The 22,048-nt window shown below is 34.2% G+C and overlaps 1 long non-coding RNA gene across 7 annotated transcripts in view; it reads left to right on the forward strand.

Moving 5' to 3' along the window:
- The window catches only part of LOC144293663 (uncharacterized), a 652,264-nt gene that overhangs the window by 43,663 nt on the left and 586,553 nt on the right, over nt 1-22,048 (forward strand). The window contains exon 6 of one of the 7 annotated variants that reach the window (XR_013360908.1): nt 18,280-18,368. The exons of the other annotated variants lie outside the window; for them this stretch is intronic. This is a non-coding gene — a long non-coding RNA (uncharacterized LOC144293663). The remainder of the gene's footprint in view (nt 1-18,279; nt 18,369-22,048) is intronic. 7 annotated transcript variants of the gene reach the window in all.

The raw sequence follows: 22,048 nt of genomic DNA on the forward strand, positions 1-22,048 counted from the left end.
GAGTCCCGCATCAGGCTCCCTATGAGGAGCCTGCTTCTCTCTCTCTATGTGTCTCTCATGAATAAATAAAATCTTAAAAAAAATAATGGTGTACATTAGATTTTCAGAATTTATTAATCTTGTTACTGAAATTTCATACCCTATGATGAATGTGTCTCCTCATTTCCTCTACCCCTGTCTGTGGCAACCACTGTTTTACTCTGTAGTCTATGAGTTGAATTTTTTTTAGATTCCACATAAAAATGAGTTTATATAGTTTTTGTCTTTCTCTTTAAGACTTATTTTATTGAGCACAATGTCTTCCAGGTTTATCCGTATTTTTGCAAATGAGAGTTTTCTTCCTTTTTGATGACTAAATAATATTCCATGGTGCATACATACCACACTTTTTAATGCATTTATCTGTGATGGACACTTGTTTCCGAAATTGGCTTTTGTGAATAATGCTGCAGTGAACATGATGGTGCAGATATCTCTTTGAGATAATGATTTTATTTCTTTTGGATATAAACCCAGATGTAGGATTCCTGGATCATATGGTAGTCTTTTTTTAAGTAAATTATACCTCCAATACCAAGAATTATATGCTCTACTGTATAGGCCAGTCAGGCACCCAACGGGTGGTAGTTCTGTTTTTGATTCTTGAGGAACCTCAAACTTTTTCCATATTACCTGTCTCAATTTATATTTCAATATATATTCTCTTTTCTCTATTCCCTTGCTAAAACTTATTTGTTACCTTTTTGATGATAGCCATCCTGACAGTTATGATATAATATTTCCTTATGGCTTAGATTTTCCTGGTTAGTGATTCTGAGTATTTTTACATACCCGTTGGCCATCTGGAAAAAAATGTCTATTTAAATCCTTTGCCCATTTTTAAACCAGGTTATTTGTTTTTATACTGTGTATTATTTACTTATTTTTTGATATTAATCTCATCAAATATATGATTTGCAAATATCAATTTTAAACAATATTCATTTTCCTTTGGAGAAATTCCATTTCATTCTTTTCCTAATCTGCTTTTTTACTTCATGTAGTTTCCTATACCTGTGTATATTTTTAAGTGTGCCATTCATTTATTTTTAAATGTAGTAAGCATAGTTTGATAATTTGTATGTGACAGTTGTAATATTTAAAGTCTTAATGTGTCCCTTGCTGTTGTTTTTCATTTATGTAAGTTTTTGTCACCTGATGCTTTGTTTCCTTGTATTCTTGATTATCTTTTTCATTGCCCTTCCAAAATTATTTGGAGAGTTCTGGAGGCTTAGAATCAAGCTACCTTTCTATAGAGAAGATTTACACTTGCTTTTGCCAAAAGAACCTAGGACCATTTAAACCAAATTATAGCTTGAGTTTTTCTAGTCATTCAAGGGTGGTCAGCAAATCCCCATAAAGGCCAGCCTATGAGCAAAGATTATCAGTAATGGTAGGCTGGGAGACTTATGGTTTCAGGCCTTTATATTTAAGTCTTTAATTCATTTCAAGTTAATTATTTGAGTGATATAAAGCAGTAGTCTAGTTTTGTGTTTTTGCATGTGGCTGTCCAGTTTTCCCAGCCCTATTTACTGAAGAGCCTGTCTTTTCCTCTTTGTATATTCTTGGCTCCTTTGTTGCAGATGAATTGACATGTATTTGTGTGTTTATTTTTGGGTTCTTTATTCTGTTCTATGTGTCTTTTTTCATGCCATTACCATACTGTTTTGATTATTATAACTTTGTAATATAGTTTGAAATCAGGGACCATGATGCCTGTTGCTTTGTTCTTTCTCAAGACTGCTTTGGTTATTTGGGGTCTTTTGTGGTTTCATATACAATTTTAGCACTGCTCATTGATTGATTGCCATTGGGATTCAGGGTCTTCTCTGGTTCCATATGAATTGTAGGATTGTTTGTTGATTGATTGTTTACCATTGGGATTTTGATAGAGATTGCATTGAATCTGTAGGTTGTTTTGGGATCATATGGACATTTTAATAGTATTAACTCTTTCAGTCCATGAGTATGAATATCCTTCCATTTATTTGTGTCTTCTTTAATTTCCTTCATTAGTGCCTTAAGGTTTCCAGTATATAGGTCTTTCACCTCCTTGGTTAAATTTATTGCTAGGTATTTTATCCTTTTTAATGTAATTGTAAAGTGATTATTTTTTGAATTTATTTTTCTAAGAATTTGTTATTAGTGTATGCAATAGATTTTTGTATGTTGATTTTGTATCCTGTAACTTTACTAAATTTGCTGATTAGTTCCTATAGTTTTTTGGTGGAGTCTTTAGGGTTTTCTATATATAAAATCATGTTGTCTGTGAATAGTGACAGTTTTACTTATTCTTTTTCGATTTGGATACTTCTTATTTATTTTTCTCACCTTATTGCTGTGGCTAAGATTTCCCATATTATCTTAAATAAAAGTGTGGAGAGTGGATATCCTTGTCTTGTTTTTGATCTTAGAGAAAAATTATATAATGTTAGCTGTGGACTTTAAATCTATTGCTTTTATTATGTTGTGGTACATTTACTTTATACTTTGTTGAGAGTTTTTTTAAAATCATAAATGGTTGTTGAATTTTGTCAAATGTTTTTTTCTGCATCTCTTGAGATGATCATGTGATTTTTATCCTTCAGTTTATTAATGCACTGTATCCTGATTGATTTGCAGATGTTGGTATATTCTTGCATTCCTGGAATAAATCCCACTTGATCATGGTATATTATTCTTTTAATGTACTTTTGAATTTGACTAATATTTTGTTGAAGATTTTTGCATCTGTGTTGATCAAAGATAATAGCCAGCAATTTTTTGTGGTGTCCTTCTCTGGTTTTGTTATCAGGGTAATGCTGGCCTTGTGAAATGAATTTAGAAATATTCCCTCCTTTTTAATTTTTTGGAAGAGTTTGAAAAGGATAGGTGTTAAATCTTTAAGTCTGAACTCTTTAGAATTCACCAGTGATGATGTGTTTATGTTTCCTTATTAATTTTCTATTTCCCTGAGAAATCCATTGATGTACGTGAGGTATTAAAGTCTTCTACTGTTATTGTGGTGCTGTCCTTATGTTCCTTTAGGTCTGTTAATTTTTGCTTTATATATTTGAGTGTTCCTTTTTTAGGTGTATATTTACAAATGTTATATCCTCTTCTGGGATTGACCCCTTTTATCATTATAAATAAGGATCATATTTTATATGATCAAATAATGCCCATATTTTTCTTTTTTTATAATCTTTTTTTTAAAGTTTATTTTATGTGATATGGCTACTCCATCTTTTTTTCTCTTTCATTTCTGTTTGTGTGGAACTTCTTTTTTCATCCCTTCACTTTCAGCCTGTGTTTGTCCTTAAATCTGAAGTGAGTCCTTTGTAGACAGTGTATAGATTGGTCTTGTTTTTTTATTCATTCAGCTACTTTTTATCTTTTGATTTGAGAATTTAGTCCATTTACATTTAAAATAATTATTGATAGATATATACTTATTACCATTTTGTTAATTGTTATTTGGTTGTATTTTAGTTCCTTTCAGTTCTTTCTTATTCTTCTGCAGTCTTTCCTTGTGGTTTGATGACTTTTTTAGTGTTTTGCTTAGATTTCTTTCTTACTATCTTTTGTTTATATACTTTAGAGTTTTGGTTCTCATGATGCTCACTTATAACAGCCCCCCCCCCCCCCGTGTGTGTGTATATATGTGTATATATATATATGATATATATCTATCATATATATATGAAAAAAGCCCCCAATCCATTTTAATTAATTAATTAATTTTTAAAAGATTTTATTTATTCATGAGAGACAGAGAGAAAGGAGAGAGGTAGAGACACAGGTAGAGGGAGAAGCAGGCTCCATACAGGGAGCCTTATGTGGGACTCAGTCCTGGGACTCCAGGATCATGCCCTGCGCTGAAGGCAGGTGCTAAGCTGCTGAGCCACCTAGGTGTCCCCAACCCAACCCATTTTAAATTGATAGCAGCTTAGGTTGTTTGTTTTGTTTTGTTTTTCCTTTCAAAGTAGGCTCCATGCTTAGCATGGAGCCCAATGCAGGGCTTGAACTCATGATGATCCTGAGATCAAGACCAGAGTTGAGATGGAATTGAACATTTAACCAACTGAGCCATTCAGGCATCCCAATAGCAGCTTAGTTTTGAATGCATTTTAAAAGTCATATTAAAAAAAAGTCTTATTTACTCCCTATCCCACATTTTATGTTTTTGATGTCATTTTTTTATATTTATATTTTTACTTTTTATTTAAAAATTTTTAAAATTTAAATTCAGTTTAGTTAACAAGTAGTGTATTATTGGTCTTAGGGGTAGAATTTAGTGATTCATCAGTTGCATATAACCCAGTGCTCATTACATCAAGTGCCCTCTTTATTGCCCATCACCCAATTACCCCGTCCCCCCACCCACCTTTTACTGATAATTGTAATTACACTTTTTTTTTTTTACTATTTTTGTCTTTTAATTTTCATAGTAACTTTTTTTTTCATAGTAACTTTCTAAGTAAGTAATCTACTACCTTTTCAATATATTTACTTTTACTAATGAGGTTTATACTTTCATATTCTTAATACTTATTAATGCCCTTCTTTGCAGTTTAAAGATGTATTTCTTGTAAGGCTAATTTAATGGTGATGACCTTTTTGGCTTTTTTTTTTGGCCCAGAATAGTCTTTATCTCTTTTTCTATTCTGAATGAAAACCTAGCTGGATAAAGTATTCTTGGTGACAAGTTTTTTTCCTCTAGCATGACCTATAAAATTTCTCTCAATATTCTGCTGATAATCTTATGAGGGTTCCCTTGTATGTGACTAGTTGTTTTCTCATGCTGCTTTTAAGATTCTTTCTCTTTAATTATTGACAATTTAATTATGTCAATATGTCTTGCTGTGGATATTTTTGGGTTCCTCTCATTTGTAACTTTCTGGGCTTCCTGGATCTGAATATTGGTTTAGGGAAATTTTCAGCCATTATTTCTTCAAATAAGTTTTCTGTTCTTTTCTCTCTCTCCTTTCCTTCTGGGACTCCTATAATATGTTATTTCATGTGATACTGTCATATTGGTCCCTTAAACTACTTTTACTTTATAAAATTCTTTTATCTTTCTGTTGCTTTGTATGAATGAATTCCACTGCCTGTCTTTGAGCTCAGTGATCATTTCTGCTCTGATCTAGTCTGCTGTTGAATCCTTGTAGTGTGTTTTTTGGTTCAGTTATATTCTGCAGCTCTATGACTTCTTTTTGGCACTTTCTTATGTTTTGTATTTCTTTGTTGAAGTTCTCACCATGTTCATCCATTCTCCCTAGTTGAATATCTTTGTGACTATTTGTTTTTTTTTATTAATAAATTTATTTTTTATTGGTGTTCAATTTGCCAACATATAGAATAACACCCAGTGCTCATCCCATCAAGTGCCCCCCTCAGTGCCCATCACCCAGTCACCCCCCACCCCCTGCCCACCTCCCCTTCCACCACCCTAGTTCGTTTCCCAGAGTTAGGAGTCTCTCATGTTCTGTCTCCCTTTCTGATATTTTCCACTCATTTTTTTCTCCTTTCCCCTTTATTCCCTTTCACTATTTTTTATATTCCCCAAATGAATGAGACCCTATAGGGGGTTTGTCCTTCTCCGACTGACTTATTTCACTCAGCATAATACCCTTCAGTTCCATCCACGTTGAAGCAAATGGTGGGTATTTGTCATTTCTAATGGCTGAGTAATATTCCACTGTATACATAAACCACATCTTCTTTATCCATTCATCTTTCAATGGACACTGAGGCTCCTTCCACAGTTTGGCTATTGTGGACATTGCAGCTATAAACATCAGGGCACGGGTGTCCTGGCGTTTCATTGCATCTGTATCTTTGGGGTAAATCCCTAGCATTGCAATTGCTGGGTCGTAGGGCAGATCTATTTTTAACTCTTTGAGGAACCTCCACAGTTTTCCAGAGTGGCTGCACCAGTCTTTGTGACTATTTGAATTCCTTATCAGAGATATATTACTTATCTCTGTTTCATTAAGGTGTTTTTTTTTTTTTTTTTGAGGTTTTGTATTTTTTCATTTAATAGATATTTTTCTGTTTTTTTTTCTGGGAAACACTCTGGGCTTGTTTCTATGTATTAGGCAAAACAGTTACCTCTTCTAGTCTGGAAGGAGTGACCTTGTGTGGGAGATAAACCTTATCTTTTAACCTTGCTCTAGCTCTGGTTGTCTTTCAGACCTTTGTGATTATCTAAGCAGCCTGATTTATACTAGATAAGTCAAGGTGTGCCAAGCCCTGTCAGGGTTCCAAAGGAAGGGATCTCAGTCAGCACCTATTTTCAGGCTGATTGGAAACGAGACCCTCAGGCAGCAGCTTTTAAAGTCTGCAAGTATATACAGTCCTCTGGAACTTAAACCTTGCTGACTTCCAGATAAAGTGTTCTGGATGTGACCTCTGGGTGACAGTTGCAAAAACTGGGACTTCAGACAAATATGTAAGCTCCTTTTTGGGAGGTACTATGGGGCTATATTAAATCTGAGGATGGCATCCCCCTGCATATGTTCCCTAAGCTGCTCTGTAGCTTCTGAATGTGTGGCAAATCTGAAGTCTGCCCCTCAAGCTGAAGCTCCAGGAAAGGTAAATAGACCTTTCCGCAGGAGGACTGGGGAATGTTTCACTCTCTGTCTGTGCAGTGCCCTGGGGGTGGGTGGTAGCCTGCAAAGGATCATCTCTGACTATTTCAGTCCCATGGAGCCCAGAAATGTAACTCCTCCTGGCTACCAGAGCCAGGTGATCACAGAATCTCCCTTTGCATGCCTGCTGGCTTTAGCGAGGAATTGGGAGAACGTAGGGCCAGCATGCACCCACTAGCTTTTGCAGGGCAGCAGGAAACACTGGACCAGGATATGCTCACTGGCATTAGCAAGTTCAAATTACCATTTTTGTGTTCTCCTATCTTGTAGCACCTTTTTTCTGGAGATAGTCCCAATGTGCTTCGCCTCCTCTGGCACACACTTTAAGATTAGCCAAATGAATCTGCTTCACGTAGAGTCTAGACATTTTTCAAACTGCTGCTTTTTTACTGGGCCCCATGGGTTGTGAGTCTGTCCATAAGTCATTTGAGTGCAAAATCTCAGTTCCCTACAGCTCTTTGGGTCTCTTGGACCTGAGCCCTGGTTGTTTGCAAAGCCAGATGTTTTCGAGGCTTATCTCTCTTGTAGGTCTCGAGGCTGTGGTGCCTTCTGTGGAGAGTGATGAACCCCTTTCTCCTCAGGGAGCTCAGGATTTGTGAGATCTCTCCTGATTGTGGGTTGACAGTTTGGTGGTGGTGGTGGGGGCGTGGTGAGACTGTGCCTTTACCTTTCTTAGCCATCTTGATGTAGCCCTTTTACCATTTGTTGTGAAGGAACTTTGAAGCTACATTCCAGGTCTTTTTCAGAGGGAATTGTTCCAAATGTAGCTGTAAATTTGGTCTGTTTATGGGAAGAGGTGAGTTCAGGATCTTTCTATGCTACCATCTTGGACTGCCTATAGAGATAATGAATTTAATTAAGTACTTTCTTCTTTTTAAAAATATTTTATTTATTTGTTTGTTTGTTTATTTATTATATTATTTATCCCCGCGATCTGGGGGGAGGGGCAGAGGGAGGGAGAGCATCTCAAGCACACTTCGAGCTGAGTAGGGAGCCCATTACAGGGCTCAGTCTCATGATCTGAGATCATCACCTGAGCTGAAACCAAGAGTCAGATATTTCATGGACTGAGCCACCCAGGTGCCTCTAAATCAAGTAGTTTCTGGGACACCTGGGTAGCTCAGTGGTTGAGTGCTTCTGGCTCAGGTCGTGATCCTGGGGTCCTGGGATCAAGTCCAGCATTGTGCTCCCCTTGGGGAGCCTGCTTCTCCCTCTGGTTATATCTCTGCCTCTGTGTCTTTCATGAATAAATAAATAAGATCTTAAATAAATAAATCAAGTAATATCTTTAGGTAACTGCCTAATATTAAGATAAAGCAACTAAGACTGGAGTTACAAAAACACATAAATAACTAAAAGATTGTGTGATTTTTGTTATGTACTTACATATTTGCAGTGTAATAGTTGAGAATAACTTGTAATATTCAGGTTAAAAATTTATGCTTTTTGTGTCTTCCATGTAGTCCTGATTATACCACTTGTAGTTGATGTACCATTGCTTTCATATTTTGTATGGTACTACTTTGAAGTGTATGACATAAAAGTGAATTAAAACATTTATGATTACTACACAGTCCAGCACAGATTTCAGCCAGTGAAAATGTTGTAGTTTGGATTAATTAAGAGGAGTCTGAGACCCATGGTTTCTGTGACACATCAAGGTCAGTTGACCTGGATATGTCTTGCCAAATTTTTTCTGTGGAATAAATATGTTGTTTGTAAACAGGATGACTAAGCATTCACTCATAAGATTTTAAGTTCACAAAGTATGAGACACCTGGGTAAAAGGTCAAATGTGAAAGGTTATTAGCCGTTTTGGGCCTATTCTTGTATGGAACCTTTGTCTGCCTTAGTCTGAAGTCTTGGAAATAGTTCACACAAGGTTTTTTTTGCCAAAAGACTACTGAGATTTGGCTCAGGCAGGATTCTAGTACAAGATCCTGTTCTCTTTTTTTCTCACTCTTTTGTGTGTCTTGTTGTCCGAGGTTTATGAAAATGCAGGGAATTTTATAGAAGCTAAGTATATAAATGAAACAACCAAAAAAATTCATATCTTATATAAAATAAATTTAGAATTTTCTTTTTAGAGACAGAGGTCCACAAATTGAATGTATTATAAGTCTTTGAAAAATTAATTGCAGATTACATTTTAGAAAAAGAGTAAGTATATCAAACTAACAAAGAAGATTGAAAATACTGGCAGAAAAACTTGGCGTCAGTTGTAGGCTTTTTAAAAAGGTCCTATATATTCATTTTACCTGAGCCTCTAGAGCAATCTTTAAATACTAATGAGATACTTTAATTAATGGGATATTTTTCTGTTATATGTTATACTGTTGAATGTTATTTGCTCTGTATTCTGTAGCAAAAAAATATAATTAGTCTTCAAAACTTTTTGTCTTGCTTTAGATTTATTACCATTTTTATTCTTCCTCAGAGTAAGAATGCATTCCAGGAATACAAAAAACAAAGTGAATGTTAGATTTACTTTTTCTGGCTTTAAAGCTTAACTGGAAGAGCCTTCTGCAGTTTTTTGGTTGTCATACTTGTCTGCAATAGTAGTTTGTTTTCTCATGTTTATATACTAATTCAGGGTTACAAGTTCTGTGTTGGTCAGTTTTGGTATATTTTCATTCTTGGGTTTGTTAATAGAGATGTAGGCACTGGATATATATTTTTAAATTTTTATTTATTTAAGTAAGCTCTACGCTCAGTGTGGGGTGTGAACTCATGAACCAGAGATCAAGAGTCATGTGCTCTTCTGATTGAGCTGGCCAGGTGTGCCTTACCACTGGACTGACTGACTGACTTTCTTTCCCTTCCTTCCTTCCTTCCTTTCTTTTCTTTTCTTTTCTTTTCTTTTCTTTTCTTTTCTTTTCTTTTCTTTTCTTTTCTTTCTTTTCTTCTTTTCTTTTCTTTTCTTTTCTTTTCTTTTCTTTTCTTTCTTTCAGATTTTATTTTTATTTATTCAACAGAGAGAAAGCAAGCACACAGACAGGAGGAGAGGCAGGCAGAGGGAGAGGGAGAAGCAGGCTCCCCGCCGAGTAGAGAACCCGATGCTGGGCTTGACCCCAAGATCCTAAGATCATGACCTGAGCCAAAGGCAGATACTTAACTGACTGAGCCACCCAGGTGCCTCACCACTGAATTTTCTTAGGGTAGAAAAAAAGTGGGCAAGGGACAATGAAAAGATGGCAAAATAATTATTCTCAAATCCAAAGTATAGACCATTTATCAATGAACTTTTGTGTGGTAGTAGCAATTAAAAAGAGATCACCCAGATAAATGGAAAAACAAAAACATTTTATTAGGAAATTTAGAGTAACTCCTAGTGGAAACTAAAGCATGCACTTTGAATCATAAACAGTGATACCTTGGCTTTCCTTATTTAGTTGTACTAATGAGCATAGGCATGGAAAGGATTGGACTTTCCAGTGTGTTTCATAATGTCTGATTTCTTTTTTCCTTGTAGAACAATGAAAGCCATTTATCTTAAAAAAATTTTTTAAAAATATTTTATTTGAGAGTGAGAACATGAGAGAGAGAGAGAGAGAAAGAGATCACAAAGGGTGGTGGGGGGATGTAGAGGGAGAAGTAGACTCCCTGTTGAGCAGGGAGCCGGATGCGGGACTTGATTGCAGGACCCAGGGATTATCACCTGAGCTGAAGGCAGATGTTTAACCAACTGAGCCACCCAGTCATCCTAAAAAAAGTTTTAATTTAAAGTCCATTTAATTAACATATAGTGTATTATTAGTTTCAGAGGTAGAATTTAGTGATTCATCAATTGCATATAATATCCAGTGCTCATTACATCAAGTGCCCTCCTTAATGCCCATTATTCAGTTACCCCATTCCCCATCCACCTCTACTCCAGTAGCCCTCAGTTTGTTTCTTATAGTTAAGATTCTCTTATGGTTTGCCTCCCTGTTTCCATCTTATTTTATTTTTCCTTCCCTTCCCCTATGTTCATCAGTTTTGTTTCTTAAATTCCACATATGAGTGAAATCATATGATATTTGTCTTTCTCTGACTTATTTTACTTAGCATAATACACTCTAGCTCCATCCACATTGTTGCAAATGATGAGATTTCATTCTTTTTGATGGTTGAGTAGTATTCAATTTTACACACAAACACACACATGTACACACACAGACGCACTACATCTTCTTTATCCATTTGTCTGTTGATGGACATCTGGGCTCTTTCCAAAGTTGGGCTATTGTTGATAATGCTGCTGTAAACATTGGGGTGCATGTACCTCTTTGAATCTTTGTCCTTTGGGTAAATATCTAGTAGTGCAGTTGTTGGGTCATATTTTTAACTTTTTGAGAAACCTCCATACTGTTTTCCAGAGTGGCTGTACCAGTTTTCATTCCTATCAGTGGTGCAAGATGGTTGCCCTTTCTCTGCATCCTTGCCAACACCAATTGTTTTCTATATTGTTCATTTTAGCCATTCTGGCAGGTATGAGGTGGTATCTCATGATGGTTTTAATTCGCGTTTCCCTGATGAAGAGTGATATTGAGTATCTTTTCATGTGCCTGTTGGCCATCTGATGTCTTCTTTGGAGAAATGTCTATTCATGTCTTCTGCCCATTTTTTAACTGGGTCATTTGTTTTTTGGGTGTTGAGTTTGATTATGTTCTTTATAGATTTTGGACACTCTTTATCAGATATCATTTGCAAATATCTTTCCCCATTCCATAGACTGCCTTTTACAATTGAAAATAGAATTGATTGCTTGATTTCTCTTTCTGCTACTTCATTATTAGCGTATAGGAATGCAACATATTTTTGTACATTGATTTTATATCCTATGACTTTGCTGAATTCATGTATCAGTTCTAGCATTTTTTTAGTGGAAGTCTTTCAGGCGTTCTCTCTCTCTCTTTTTTTTTTTTTTTTTCCTTAGAGCAAGCGAGAGCGAGCAAGTGTAGGAGAGGGGCAGAGAGCGATAATTCCAAGCAAGCTCCATGCCCAGTATGGGGCCTGACACAGGTTTCAATCTCATGACCCTGAGATATTGAACTGAGTCAAAATACAGAGTTGGTTGTTCAACTGACTAAGCAATGCAGGTTTCCCAGCTTTCAGGTTTTATATATAGAGTATCATGTCATCTGCAAAGAGTGAAAGTTTGACTTCTTCCTTGCTGATCTGGATGCCTTTTTAAAAATCTTTTTGTTTACTGACTGCTGAGGCTGGAACTTTGGAACAACAGTGGTAAGAGTTGGGGACATCCCTGTCGTGTTCCTGATCTTAGGGGAAAAGCTCTCAATTTTTCCCTTTTGAGGATGATATTATTAGCTGTGGGTCTTTCGTATATGGCCTTTATGATGTTGAGATATGTTCCATCTATCCTTGCTTTCTTGAGGGTTTTTATCAAGAAAGGATGCTGCTTTGACAGATGCCTTTTCTGCATCTATTAAGAGAATCATGTGGTTCTTATTCTTTCTTTTATTAATGTGGTATATCATGTTGATTGAATACTTTCTTACATTTTTCTATCTCTGTTGAAATTCTCATTTTGTTCTCGGGACCTTGGTAAGGATCTTTATGACCATTATTTTGAAATCTTTCTTGGGTAGATAACTTATCTCTGTTTCATTAATCTCTTTTTTGTGAGTTTTATCTTATTCTTTTGTTTGTAACATATTCCTTTTCCTTCAATTTTCTTGACTTTCTTTATTGGGTTGCAACATTTAACAAAACAAACCCCTCTCCCAGTCTTGTCAGAGTTGTCTTGTGTCTAAATGAGCCTTTTACCATTCAGCCTGGCTCAAGCTCTTGGTTCTCTCAAATCTTTACAATTGTCCAATCCACCTTATTTGTTCTTTGTTGTTCCAAATAGCTGAAGATGTGCCAAGACCCGTTTCTTTTTTTTTTTTTTTAATTGGAGTTCTATTTGCCAGCATTTAGCATAACACCCAGTGCTCATCCTGCCAAGTGCCCCCCTCAGTGCCCATCACCCAGTCACCCCAACCCCTCCCACTTGCCCTTCCAATATCCCTGTTCATTTCCCAGAGTTAGGTGTCTCTCATGTTTTGTCACCCTCACTGATATTTTCACTCATTTTCTTTCCTTTCTCTTTATTCCCTTTCACTAATTTTTATATTCCCCAAATGAATGAGACCATATAATGTTAGTCCTTTTCCGATTGACTTATTTCACTCAGCATAATACCCTCCAGGTCCCTCCATGTCAAGGCAAATAGTGGGTATTTGTTGTTTCTAATGGCTGAGTAATATTCCCAAGACCTGTTTCTATGTGGGTATTTTCTTGTTTGTCAAAAGTGTACTTCTCACTCAGCTAGTTTTTGGGTACCTTTTGGAGTGAATTGCCTTATATATAGTTGAAGATTAGCTGAGTCAATGAGAGTTGATGAGTTCAGGGTCCACCTGTGTTGCCATCTTGGACTAGAAGCAAGTTTTGATACAGAATTTAAAGTAAGGACATCATCTACTTTATATAAAACTGGTATCCCAGCTTACGTTTAGCTCTTTGGAGGACATTTCTTCAATAGCACAGATTTGAAATTTTTTTATCATTTTTTTTAGTGTTCATCAGTGGATATATACACACAATGGATTATTATTCAGTCATAAGAAATAAGGAAATCCTTTGATTTGTGACAGCATGGACCTTCAAGGCATTATGCTATATGAAATAAGCCAGATACAGAAGATAGTGCGTGGTATCACATGTGGAATTAAAAAAAAAAATCCCCAAACTTCAAACTCGTAGGAATAGAGTGGGAGAGGCTTGGAGCTAGGGGAAATAGAAATTGGCAAAAGAGCCCAAATTTTCTAATATAAGATGTATAATGCCTAAGATCTAATGTGAGCATAGTAAGTAACATTTAAAAAAAGATAAAGATACTGGATGGAACTGGATTTTATTCTGTCACAAGTTCTGTGATTTATGTTGGCCAAATCAATTAACATGAGTCCGTTTTTTAAAAAAAATATTTATTTATTCATGAGAGACACAGAGAGAGAGAGGCAGAAACACAGGCAGAGGGGGTAGCAGGCTCCATGCAGGGAGCCTGATGTGGGTCTCGATCCTGGGTCTCCAGGATTATACACTGGACTGAAGGCAGCACTAAACCACTGAGCCACCTGGGCTGCCCTGAGTGACAGTTTTTAATCTGTGAAGTGGATATAAGGCTAATGTAAGGACTTAATGAGCCAGTTTATCTAAAAGAACTTTGTGAACTTCAAAGCTTACCTACTGATTTTACTAAGTATGAAAGTTTTGAATATTGGTACAAAATAAGGAAGGAAAATCATTTTTCCCCTTTCTACAAAATCACAATTTATTATATATATATATATATTTTTTTTTAAGTTTTTATTTATTTTTTGACAGAGCACAAGCAAGGGGAACTGCAGAGGGAGAGGAAGAAGCAGGCTCCCCACTGAGCGGAGAGTCTGCCATTGGGCTCAATCCCAGGTCCCCAGAATCATGACCTGAGCTGAAGGCACTTAACTGACTGAGCCAGCCAGGTGCCCCTGTTTTTTATATTTTATATTAACAAATCTACATGAATAAAAGTGAAGCTAGAATTTTAATGTAGTATTTCTAAATTTAGATCTAGGATTCCTGTATCCTCAAAATCTTTATAACATGAATTCATTTCTTACTGAAAATGATTAAATAATTCATCTATGATCACTTTGGCCTTGACTCCATAGGAAAAGAGAAATAGACAGTTGTAGGTACTTTGAAGTGAATAAATTATTGAGGGAAAAAAAGAAGATTTTAAATTTTTTTGGTACAATCTCTGTGTTAATTAAGATAATTGCCAAATTTTTCACTTTTTCTATAATCTAAGTGTTACTGAGTCAGTTGTAAGTGTTAATCTTTTTTTAAACTTCTTGATGTCTTCATCTTTCTTTTAGCATATATGCGTTGGCATTTGGCCCCTATCAGCATTACTGTAGTTACCAGTAACTTTGGTGAGCTGCTTCCCTTTAATATAGGATTGCTTTAGGAAACTTCAGTTCTTTCTTATTTTTCCAGCAGTAATAACAGCACCCTTTTCAACTGTTATTTGTATTATGTGAGAAATAACTTTCTAACATCATTAATACAGGCTAGCCATAGGTTGAGGCTATGGCTATGGTTGAGGACCATACAGTATATATACATATGCATATACACATACATATGAATATATACATAATAATTTTCTTTATTATTCAATTTTGAATTGTACTAAACCAAAAATAAGAATTATCCCTTATGCTGTTCATTTTTTTAAAGAGATGGAATTAGTTATATCTTCACCATTTAAATTCATAAAGTATAGAACGTTGGAAGTTCACACTGTTGGATTGTTCCTCTGAGGTATTTAGAGGATACTGATATAAACATTTATAAGTATTAACATCTCATCTGTTTGTTGATGAAGTATTGTGATATTTCCAGATGCTTGATTTTGCGATTTACATTCTTATTTTGGTCAAAGAATTATAAAAGTCAACTTTTTCCCCCTCTTTGGACTAAGAAAATGTAGAAGCTTTATTTTGCCATAGAAGGAGAGTACTATATTAATCTGGTGTTTTGGTTTAGACCATCATTTATGTTTTGCTCATTTAAACAATTTCCTTTGTTTTTGATGGAATATGAGAACTTATTTGTGCTCATCAGAGTCTTTTTTTTGTTTTTGTTTTTGTTTTCATCAGAGTCTTTATAGCATGTGGTGCAAATACACTTAATAATGGGTTGTGTTATTCTTGAAAATTTTCTTGACATTCATGGGATGAGAATCTGGTCCTAGATTAGATACTTTTTAACTTAGATTAAGGCATTCTTTATTTTAGTAGAATAAACCTATACATTTCTTCTTTTTGGATAAAAAAGGAGAATAGTAATACAATTAAAATATTTGTTTGATCTTATTAGAATTTCAATTATTAGTCTACTTGTTTAGAAACTTTCCTTTGGATAAGTGAGCATGATAAATATGTGAAAATGAGACTGAATTTGACAACTTTTTCGAGTAGATTTGGAATTCTCTCTTTAGAAAAAGGAAAATATGGAAGTGTTCATTAACAAAAAAGTGGAGACTAACTGAACAAATCTATATCCAATCTTAAACTATGCAGAAGAGACAACTAAAATAAAAATTTAAACCTATAGTTTTTGAGCATGGGCAAACTGTCATAATAATATGTGTATATATAGTTCAGTTTTTATTAAATAGGGAGATCACATCTTTTCTGTGTGATTCACATGAGTTTAATAGGATCTTTATATTACTATAAATAATAGTGAATGTGAATTTGTCTCTTAAAAACTATGATTCTTAACATTGAGACTATAGATACAGTAATGCTCAGTTTGTCTTTCTATAAATAGAGAGGGCTTTTAAAGCTTCATCTAGGAGAAATGTCAATTTGTGTATAGTCATCATTCATGAGTAATATTCTAGAAATTCTTAGCTTAGACTTCTTAAATGTTATTTTAGTCTAATTTTTCAAATAATATATTGTATTTTAAGTATTCTGAACAAAATATGTAGTAGCAGTTGTAGAATCCTTTTTTATGAAGCATCACACGTTTTTTTGTAGTTGGATATTTACCTTTATATCAATTATTAAGAATTATCGGGCAATAGCAACAGAAATTGCTATTGGGGCTCCAAATTGCATGTCTAAACAAGAAAGCATTGTTTCAGAGGGTCTTTTCTTTGAAAAATTTAATATACACTTATGTATACTTTCATATTATTTTTTTAAAAAAGATTTTCTCCATTTCAGAGAGAGAGCACACACACAAGCATGGGGGAGGGGTGAGAATTGGGGAGGGAGTAGAGGGAAGCAGATTCCCTACAGAGCAGGGAGCCGGATGTGAGGCTTGATCCCCGGACTCAGGGCTTATGATCTGAGCTGAAGACAGATGCTTAACTGACTGACCCACCCAGGTGCCCCTAGTTTCATATTCTTTAAAATAGACTAACAAATAAGTTATCACCAAAGTATATGGTGTCAAAACAGAAATTAAGGGTTCTCTCAGCATCATAAACTGTGGGCAGTTTTTTGAGTTTATTTCCACACACGTGAATGTTAGTGTGGATATGTATCTTCAGGTTTTCCATTTTATTTTTATTTTTAAAGATTTTATTTATTTATTCATGAGAGACAGAGAGAGAGAGGCAGAGACACAGGCAGAGGGAGAAGCAGGCTCCATGCAAGGAGCCTGACGTGGGACTTGATCCTGGGACCCCAGGATCACACCCCGGGCTGAAAGCAGGTGCCAAACCACTGAGCCACCCAGGGATCCCAAGTTTTCCATTTTAAAGACTTACATAGCGGACTCAGATTATACATTTGCCTTGAGATTTGGCCAAATAAAGAAATTAAAGTATTCCATTCAATGAATCTGTGCTGGGAGTGAATATGAGATGTAAATCCTCTGTTACTGTTGGTTTCAGCTCCTTTGTATGCATTAGATTGTGTTTCTAGGGTTTAAAAGCATATGTACACACAATACATAGCTTTATATACACACACACATATACATATATGTATACAGGTATATATACATAAATGTATTTTAATACAATATGAAATGCAAGCCAACTACTTTATCTGGGATTCAACTAAAGAAAAAATATAACTGGCTATGAGAGGAAGTCTTCAGTGTGTGTTGTGCAAAAAGATTCTGATTATATGCAGATTTTTCTTATGTGCTGACTTTAGATTCTAATTACTGAGAAAGAGGTCATTGAAATAGTGTTTTTTGTTTAATTTATAGTTTTTAATAGTCTTGTAGACTGTTTTAATCTACTTTAATAGATTCCTGCACCAGCCTGTACCATGATGATTTCTCAGATGTATATTGTAGGAGGCCCAAAGAAGCATATAATACTGTGGGTTAAATTGTCAGCTTTGATATTGATCCTCTTTAGGCTCAGACCAGTTTCTTTACTGCTAATTGTACTCTGTATTTTTATGTGGATGTTTGTTTTTGTTTTTATACACTGTCACAAGTACTTACAACATACATATCATTTAATTTTGCCTGCCACGTAATTACTAAATATTTGAAGAGTATATGAAGAATTGTGTTGTAGATATAATGGTTCCCGTTTTAATGGTAAAGAAACTGAAGTACAGTTGAAGGGAAATGTACTGTCTTAGATGACAGGATCTGGGTTCATTTTCCATTTCTGAGATTACATGACTTTGGAAAATCTTTGTCTTTTTAGTCTCTTTTTTCTCAACTGGGGTTTTGAGGGTTATTGGGAGAGTTGGATGAAATCCTCCAAGTGAAAATATTTTGAACTGTAAGTTTCCATATAGATAAAAAGCCAGGATTACAGTATTCTACTATATTACCAATTGTAAAGCCATCAGTTTGAATCCACATTACTAATATTTATCATAAATGTAATTTTGCAGGATTCTTGTTATCATGAGCCCAAACTTTAGAGGTTATTTTATGCCTGTAATATATTGTAGAAGTCCCTTGAATGAAAGTTTCTTTTCTTTTTTTCCCCTTAGTTCAAATTTATTCGGGTTTGTAAACTACAAAAACAGTTATGTAACAGGTTACCCACATAGTTTTATTCTTCCTGCTTTAACCCGATCTTTCCTAGAATATGGAATAAAGAATCTTGGTGACCAGTTTGTCTATTTCATTCATCTCTTCTGGAATGAAGAAAATAAACTTGATTAGTTATGACATGTAAGTTTTCTGGCATGAGTATATGAAATAAATGATCTAATTATTGTTGCCCAGTAATATTTTAAATCTATAAGAAAAATACCCACTTCATCTTTCTTAAATTTGTTTCCCTTTCTGCTATGGTTTGAGGATATTCTGGAGTTACTTGGCTGTTTTTTTTTTTTTTTAGTCTTAAATATCTAATTCAGCGTACTTTGAAACAATGGGATTATACTCTGAAACTACAATAAACAAACAGAAATTAAGCCATCACAAGAGAAAATATGAAATGGAAGTATATAATCAAATAATGGGAAAAATAAGTTTGAGAAGGATTGTAGAAGACTAACAGGAGATATCACTAGTGTGTTTCTTACTTAGTGGTTGTTTTCTTTCAGGAAAAATCTTATCAGCTGGAGAGTCGCTCTTTTCTTTGAAGTAAGCTCTGGTTTCTCTGAAATCAGATTTTGTATTCCCCAGGCTCCACTCTGCAATGCCAGCGCAAACATACATTAGCAGCTGTACAACACTTTAAAGAGTTAGCAGGAAGGTATCAAGCAATTACTTATTCCATTTTAGACCTTTAGAAGTTTTTAAAAAAAATTCTAGAGTTTTAGGGAGAGGAAAAATAAGACAGTCTAAATACACTTCATGGAAAAAATATGTAAAGTAATAAAGTAAATTAATTGAAAAGATTGCATTCTATCAGTGGGAGATTCAGGAAAATATTCCTATTCTTTTTATAAACAAACTACTTGGTTTCTTTTTCTAGTTTGGTAGATAGGTGCTATTCTAGTGAGTCTTTTGTTAACTAGTGCATTGTACAGTGAAGTAATTCTGGATTAAATAGGTTTTTTTGATGATGTGAAGGGTTCAGATTGTTCTGTTCTAGTTTCTAAACCTCACGAAGATTTTCTGTTGGTTTAATTCTTAGTATTGCTGCTATGCATTTCAAGTATCTAATTTTATATTACTGTGTGTGGTACAGTGAAAAGATGGGGTCAGAATATTTGGGTTACAGTTTTGGCTTTTCTACTTATTAGTTTTGTGTCTTTGACAATTCATTTAACTTCTTTGCCCTTGGGGTCCTCATTTGTGAAAGGGCTAATAATACTTACCCATATAACTCATAAGATTACTATCTAGCTTAAGTGAGAATTTATGTGAAAATGCCTTTTAAATTGTAAAGTGCTGTTTGATATATCACTTAAAATACTTTCTTTAGAATGAGAAGGAGTATAAAGGAAAAATTAAGTTATTTGTTATTATTTCTGTTTACTAACATTCATATGAGAAATACCAATCATAATCTTTATTAGGTAGAGTGGGAATACTCCAGAAAGGCAAACGCTTTGTCTGTTGTCAGTAAAGGCTTAGAGAAAAGTTTAATAAAGGACATAGATATTAGGTCATGTATATTCTTATATTTGAAATTGAGTTCAGCTCTAGAATCGTGTAATATTACTTTTTGATCTTATTTATCTGTATACCATATATGAAAATAAATTGAGTGTCTATGTACTTGTGTGTAATATATTTACAATGTAATGCATGTATATATTGTCTGGGTGAACCAAAGTACTGTAGCAGGCATATGAATAGATAATTCCTTTTGAGGAGAAAACTTCACTCATTCATTCATTTTTCTGTGTTATTTTTTATGCCAGGTACAAGTTAATTGTCCTGGCTCCATTATTTGACTACATTAATTATGAAAACTTGGCTGTCAGTTTGTTGATAGCATGGTTTTTGGTTTCTATTTATATTTTGAACCATTTAAACAGATCCTCAGAATCTTCCCTGGAAGTACATATTATTAAGGATGCATTCTGTTTTCAGTTTATTATCTTTAATTTATACATTAAAGAAACAAAATTGGTATACAAAAGAGATTAAAAATGGTGTATTTTTTGGATGTAAAGCTGCAGTTTGATGAATGTCTTCTTGTGTTATGTTCTTTCCATTCAGTCACCAATTTTTCAGGCCCAGTAGCAAACAAGAGAGATTTTTATAAAAGTGAAAGAAGCAATCAGTATTTTGTTCTTACTGTTGTTCATTTATTAACACATATTTATTGATGACTTGATCCAAGTCAAACAGTATGATAGACCCTGAAAATAAATTAGTAGGAAATTATAATCTAGTAGAGAGCATGAACATTAATCAAATAATTTCAGAATTAAATTAAAATACTTATAAATACTAAGGAGAGGCATGTAGTTTTATGAAAAGAGACAACAGTTGAGAGAAATAGAAAAATTAATAAATTAATATTTGAATGATAAAAAGGAGTGAGAAATTACCCTATGTAGTTAGTCAATAACAACATTATTACATATACATACCACAAACTTCTAGTGGTGAGAGTTTTGATGAAATTATAGACAAGTAATTTTTCACTGGCTAGGTATACTTAAACAATTTTGATGTAATAAGGAATTATATAAAATAGTTTATAAAAGTTAGGTTAAAAAATAAATTAAGAATAAATTAAATATATTTGACATACAACATCATGTAAATTTAAGGTATAGCATGTTATTTTAGTATATTTCTATATTCTATATTGTAATATGATTGCCACTGTAGCAAAATTTATCACATTACATAATTATAGATACTATGAAATCTATTCAATAATATTGTTGTCTGTATTTATTATACTGCACATTAAATCACCATGGTTTATTTACCAAAAAATAAAAATAAAAAATAAAAACTGGACCATAAGAGTAAACCCCCATGGTTTTATTTTATATGCTTCCAGGGGTGAAATAAATCCATATGCTAAATTATTATCTTTTTACACATGCTACTTTCTTGTACATGGTGTTTCTTTGCCTTGAAAACGTTGGAAAATACAACTTTAGGCAGCCCGGGTGACTCAAGTTTAAGCAACCACCTTCAGCCCAGGGCCTGATCCTGGAGTGCGGGGATGGAGTCCCACATCAGGCTCCCTGCATGGAGCCTGTTTCTCCCTCTGCCTATGTCTCTGCATCTTTTTCTCTGTGTCTCTCATGAATAAATAAATGAAATCTTTAAAAAAGATAATAATTCAATGTATCAATCTCAAGAAGCCCCAACTAAAATATTTCTTGTGCTTAAATGGAATAAAATAAACATTTTAATAACATTTTAGTTCTTATTGATTAGTGAAGGGCAGATAATTTACAAATAATCTCAAGTTTATATGCTATTAGTGTTTTCTAAGTTTGCAGGCTGTGTGACAGTACCTCTCACTTTATTACTTGTAGAACTCCCAAATACATTTCATTTTTTAATGAATACCAGAGGTAAAAATTCCTTGGTAGTTTGGAAGTTGGGGAGAGGAAAAATGTATATCTTTGAGTTGTATATTTTAATTATGAAGTAAATGCCCTTATGTTCATTTTGTTCCCGTCACTTGTTTGGCAATTTTCAATTTAGATTTATCAAATAGTAACAAATTTTTACAAGTTCAGTATATGGTGTAGAATATGTAGTATTAAATGTTAGTAGAAATACCAAGCTGAAAATACTCCTCTCATCTCTTTCAATCCTTTGTCTTAAAAAAAGTATTCCTTTATGTAGCTCTGTATTTAACAACCAGCAGCGTTATCCTGGCTTTGAATATATAATAGAATATGAAAGGAAAGTTGAATGTTTCAAACTACATTGTAATTTTATATTCAAATACACTGTAATCTTATCTCTTAACTCCT

The sequence above is a fragment of the Canis aureus genome, chromosome 2 (assembly GCF_053574225.1).
Source record: "Canis aureus isolate CA01 chromosome 2, VMU_Caureus_v.1.0, whole genome shotgun sequence".
Lineage (NCBI taxonomy): Eukaryota > Metazoa > Chordata > Mammalia > Carnivora > Canidae > Canis > Canis aureus.